A 6288-nucleotide genomic window follows, 5' to 3' on the forward strand; every position below is an offset into this window, starting at 1 on the left:
CTTTTTCTTTTATGTAATATTTTTGTATAACTAATAATGTTAATAGAATTTATCAAATCATGTGTGAGAATAATAATTATATAATTTATATATTTAAAAGTTTAAATATAATCAAGATATAAATGTATTTATATATTGCCGGATCGGATCAGATATCCACTTCTCAAAATTTTAATATTTGTGATTTGTTTCGATTTTAACGGATATTGATTTTTAGTATTACTTTGATTCAAAGGTTTACGGATATCCGGAATTTTCGAATCGAATCGAAACGAATAACGGATCGAATCAAATTTAACGAATAAAATGTCCAGTCCTACGTAAGAGGCTAAAGTTAGAAGAGCATTGGTGCCTGATAAAAGTGAGGAAGATTTGGTAACTGAAGAAAATGGAAACAAATGTATACTGAAGTCTCATGAAGATCTTTTGGACAGAACGGGTACTGGTTCTAGAACTCTTTTGCCCAAGGGTATGGAAATGGAAAACGACGTGAAGAAGAAGACTAATACGTCTCCTAAGAAATTACTTATATCATGGTCAACTGCTGCTAATCTCTCCGGTGGTCCTGAAGCAAGAATTCGTTTTGCTGCTGATCACAGTTTTACCGTTTGTACATTTACCAATACTACGGTCAATCCATTAGTTGAGAATGAGAATGGTAGCGGAACAGAATCCATGGAAACTACACCTTGTAAAGGAATCATCAATTGTGTAAAAGGTACTTCTTCATCTCTTACAAAGGTTGATGTAAAGGAATCATCAATTGTGTTGCCTGTTGAAAGAACAAAAGTCTTCGAAACAAAACAAAACACTTCAATTCAGTTGTTCACCGAATCCAACTTGGCCTAGTATTACAATTTTAATTTATTTTGGCATATGTATATTAGGCTAATGTATTTGGATTTATTCACATATTCATAAAATTTTGGATTTAGAAATCTAAGTAATTATATTTATAAATTATCATTAAAACTAAATACACATTAATTTTTCTTTTTTAGAACCCCTAAATAAGAGATTCCCATTGAAACACAAAAATGTTGGAATCTTTTAACTAGATCTTTTAAATAAGATTTAATACTTAAAAATTATTAAGAGATCCAAAGTGGATTTTTGGGTTAAATGATGCTCTAAGACAATAAATGCCTAGGAATATGAGGTCTTGAAATTTCTTAATTTTCTTTCTTTTTGGTAATTTAAATACCACCAAATTGTTAACAATTCTAAGCGCCGACAAATAAAAAATACTGCAATTATAGTAAACAAAAAAGGTGACGCAATCGCTTGCATGGACGATCCGGGCAACGTGCAAATTCTCGTGAAAAATAGAAAGAAAAAGCGAAGCTCCGCAGGAGATTCCGATCGAGGAGGGCTCCACATTAGTCTTCTTACTTCACAGTTACGACTTTCGCAAGTACTTCACCGTGTGCGTGCATCGAGCAAGCCAAACTGAAAATAAGTATTCATATTCTTAGGTGCACAAAAAAGAGAGAGAGTAATATGCATATTCTTTGTTAAACGGCCTTATTATATATAGTACATAAAAATAAACCCATAAGATGAACGTGTTCAAAAACTCGCCTGGGTAATCGCTGCTCGAAGGTCACCGTGGCGAGAAGGGGGTGATCGGCATGCCTAGGCGGTGAACCGATTTATTTCCAAGTTAACCGTTGTTTGAAAAAAATCGGCCACTAAATCCTCAAAATCGTCTCAAAGTTTTGGTGCAAATCTCTCATGTAGGTTGTAATAAGAAAGGTTTTTGGTCTAAATCTCTTAGAAAGCAAGAAAAATGATGAAAAATGAGTAAAATTGTTCACAAGACAGAGTTACGGCGGGTAGGGTTGCAGAGAATCCGTGTTTCTCTAAGAAAGAAACGGGGACATAAGCGTAATTTTCTATTTTACTAAAAAAAAATAAAATAAAGAAGTTGTATGCACCTGAACAAAATAATGAAAAAATGATGAAAACAAGAAAAATGATGAAAAAATGAACAAAATTGTTCACAAGACAGAGTTACGGCAGGTAAGGTTGCAGAGAATCCGTGTTTCTCTAAGAAAGAGACGGGGGCATAAGCGTAATTTTCTATTTTACTAAAAAAATTTAAAATAAAGAAGTTGTATGCACCTGGAATTCGACCTCGGGGTTCTTAAGCACTTAAGTCTCTCTTCCCACCGCTGAGCCAAGTGTATTTATAAATAATGGCTCACAAAACTAATATATAATAGTAGATATATTTTAAAACTACTCCCTGATTAATCTCCGCTTAATCTCCGATTTTTTGAAAAATCGCTAAGCCTACACTGGCCGCCCGACTAACGCCTAGCGCATTCCCGAACACAGGATGAAACTATACTTACGCTCTAAAAAAGAATAGAACCATATCCTAATGAATAACAAATCTTGTTTAGCCTTCTCAGTTCTTCTTATGGGTTTGCAGTTTTTTGTTATACACTAAAGAAAATGTTTCACGCATGAATTTCTGAAAAGAAAATTATCATCACTGAATCCTCTAATGATATATGTGTTAGGACGCGATAAATTGATTGAAAATTACAAAACAAAATGAGTTCGAAATGGTAATATAAGGTATAAAACGTTTGAGAACAATTAAGAAAAATCACAAATGTGGAGTCGAGATTTGATCTATTTTATTAACTCAATAAATCCCTTGTAGTTGATACATTTTTCATCACCCAAAACTGAACTCGCAAACTTAAAACATCCACGGTATATTCTCGAGACTTACTTTAATATTGTGTAAGATTGTTATCTTATATTGTGTACTGTCGAGTTTAACTCCGGTTATATCTACCTATGCCTATTGAGCTTTTAAATTAATATAAATATAAATATATGTTGTCAAAAAGTGTTTGATTCTGATTATTGGAGATATCTATCAAATTTAGTCATAAAGTAACTCTTACATTTGCCAATAAATTTACTAAGTTTTAGCCATTTGTTACTAAATTATCTTGGTTAATCACCAAGTCTACTTAACTTAAATCATTTGTCACCAAGTTGATTAGCTTAGTTACTAAGTTAGTTAATACACCAAATTTATTTAGTTTAAACCATTTGCATGTCCTTTGTCACCAAAATGATTTAGCTTAGTTATCAATTTAGTCTAAGATATTTTATTAATTTGTCCAAAGATAATTCCAACACTCACTACAAGAAAAATGCGTTTTAATAGCAGACGAGGATAGCGTTTTTTACGATTGTGCTATGATTGATATACCCATATTTTTAAGATAGCGTTTGTATTTTCAAAAACGCTATGATAGAGTAATATATTTAGAAACGCTACGAAAACTTAGGATTTAATAACATATATTTAAAAACGCTATGAAAACCTAGGATTTAATAGCAAAACTAATTAAAACGCTATGTTTGGATTTCTAAATCTCTAAACCCTAAATAAACTTCTATACCCTAAACTCTAAAATAAACTATAAAACTCTAGTATTATCTTACTCTAAGTTCAAATCTTAAATTTAAATTTCAAATTTATCCTTTTTAATCTTAGTATATATAACTTCCAAACCCCACAAACCTTAATTCCTAGATCAAACTCTATACCTTAACCTCTAATATATATATCAAACATATATAAACCATACATACATCCACTAAATATAAACTTTAAATCTAAGTTTTAACAATATAACAAATTTCAAATCTACATCTTTCACAAATCTTTAACTAAAAACTCAAACTATTAATCTCTCAAATCATAAACATAACCCTTTACACAAACTAATTATATAAGTCTTATGATGGAGTTATTTAAAATCACATAACCACAAAATTCTAATCGAAATTTATATTTCAAATGTTAAATTATAATATCTAATTTTTGAATTAAGACAATTTATAAAACAATTTTAAAGTAACGTAAAAACAATTATATCATGTTTTTTCTCATGGCCATTGATCTATTTTATTCCAAAGGTCAAAACTATTCTTTTATCTATCTTCAATTTTATTTTCATTGGTTGATTTTGCTTTCTCAAAGATCACAATTTGTAACCATTAATGAAATATAATCTAAAGGCCACAAATAAATCTCTCTCTTTCTCATTAATATTTTCATTTAACGTCTTCTTCTCTTTCTATTTTTTTTTCAGTCTCTCTTCATCTCTTTCTTTCTTCTTCTCCTGCAACTAAAGCGTGAACATGAATCCATGAAAGAGAAGCAGCTGGTTGTCGACTAGGGGTGGGAATTTTAATCATAACCCGCGAGTCCCGCCCCGTTTGATCCGCTGCGGGGAGGGTGCGGGTCGAGCGATTTCAAAATTTTGATATACGGGTGCGGGTGCAGGTCGTGATTAATTTAAGCGGGGCGGGTGCGGGTCAGCCGAATATGAGTCGCGGGTACCCGCCAACCCGCAAATTTTTTAAAAAATGAACTTTTATTAAAAAAATTATTTTTTTCAGAAAAAATATTTTCTTTAAAAAAATACCCATTCTCGTAAAATATATAAAATATTTATATAATTTTAATTACAAGCACCTTATTTTAATATTATTTTTTAAAAATAAATAATATATAATTAAAATAATTATTTTTAATATAATTATTATTACCTGCAGGTCGGGTGGTTTACCCGCGGGTTTTAGCGGGGCGGGCGCGGGTGTGAGATTATTGGTTTGCCGGTTATGCGGGTTGGAATTTTTTAGTCGAAAAAATGACTTGATCCGCGGGTCGCGGAGCGGGTTGCCCCGCGAACCCAGCTCTATTGTTGACCACCATCGAAGAATCTGGGCTCTGTTCACGGCGACCTGCATCATGGGACTCCTCTCACTGTAACAAGGCTCCTCGCGCAGAGCATATCCCAGATCCGGCAATCACACCTCCTCCCACCGCAATCCCTTCTTCATGTCTCTCAGTCACCACTCCTCTCTTGCGGTAACCTTTGTTCTTCGTGAATATTAAACTCCAGATCTGAGAGCATAGACTTCAATTGTTTCTGTGTTTTGATTATTCTCTAGAGAAAGGAATCCAACACGCCATGGAAGTCTTGGGAGGGAGCATGTCTTCTCTTCACCGATGCCTGATCCCAGGGACGAAGGAGAAGAAGAACCATGGCTGGATGGTCAGAAGATGAAGAAGACAAGAAGACGGCGGCTGGGAATAGGTTTAGATAGTAATTAGGTTTAATCTTTGTTTAGGTTTTTGGTTTATTTGGTTTAATCATTTAATTTGTAAATCATTTTTTTTGTAAACCAGTTTAGTTATAAATCATTTTATTTAATAAAAAATTAAATATATAAACGAGTTTAAATTTTAATTATGTTTCTAATTTTTATTTTTTTTTATTTTTTTTATTTTTTATGTTTTAAAAAATATTTTATAATCGAAATAATAACGAAAATTATACTCTATTAAAAAAGTATTTAATTGCAGATAGAAATGCGCTATCGTAGCGGAAGAAAAGATAGAAGTGCTAAAAACCGTTATCTAAAGTGCTTGACCTATTATCACGGGCGATGATACAGCGTTTCATAAACTGCTATCGTATCGATAGATAACGTTTTTCGTCTGCTAATAAAAGCCATTTTTCTTGTAGTGACTACAAGAAAACATCCTTCCCTTCGATGAGATTTACTGATAAATTCTATTATCGGAAATGTTACGTCGGAATTTTGATAACTTAGCGATGACATGCAAATCTTGTCGAAATCGTCTCAGAAGTTTCCGACGAATCAAATTTCTCGGTGTTTTATCAAAATGTGTTGTGTGCATTTTCGGTAATATAAAAATTTCTGAGGAACAAGGTTTGTCGGAATGTTCTCAGAAATTGTTCACTGTAATTTCTCAGTACAATCAAGCTTCCGACAATCGATTCTCTTCTGAGTACAGCCTTGGAAAACTGATATTTCTTTTGACGGAAAAGACTTTTGTTTTCTCTCGGGAATTACCAACTACAGATTATTCTTGGAACAAGGTTGAAAGATTTGACGGAAAATCGTGAGACAATATTGTAGCGTACATGTACGTCACGTGAAGTTGAAGGAAACCCGACCACTCCAATGATCCATCTCCAACGAAGAGAAATTATGGCTTTGAAGAAGAAATGATTTTATGGCCTTGTCAGTTCTATCCTACCTCACCTGTCCAAGACTTGCTACACATTTCACCGCAACCAATCCTCTACAAGTACATCCAGCCTCTGATTATGATGTTCCTAAAGTAATCAGATTGTGCAGTCAAACTCAGCAGCTTCATGTTCATCCGCCGCTAAGTTTGCGGAAGAATATTAAAGCCCACACCAAAGCCCATTTTAT

At 33.1% G+C, this 6288-nt stretch overlaps 1 long non-coding RNA gene across 1 annotated transcript; it reads left to right on the forward strand.

The window, feature by feature from the left end:
* Window positions 1-3691: 3691 nt before the first annotated feature.
* Window positions 3692-5242, forward strand: LOC130499901 (uncharacterized). The gene is made up of 3 exons (XR_008938754.1): window positions 3692-4374; window positions 4594-4909; window positions 4993-5242. It is a non-coding gene; the product is annotated as an uncharacterized LOC130499901 (long non-coding RNA).
* Window positions 5243-6288: the final 1046 nt, after the last annotated feature.

Source organism: Raphanus sativus, chromosome 9 (assembly GCF_000801105.2).
Source record: "Raphanus sativus cultivar WK10039 chromosome 9, ASM80110v3, whole genome shotgun sequence".
Classification (NCBI taxonomy): domain Eukaryota; kingdom Viridiplantae; phylum Streptophyta; class Magnoliopsida; order Brassicales; family Brassicaceae; genus Raphanus; species Raphanus sativus.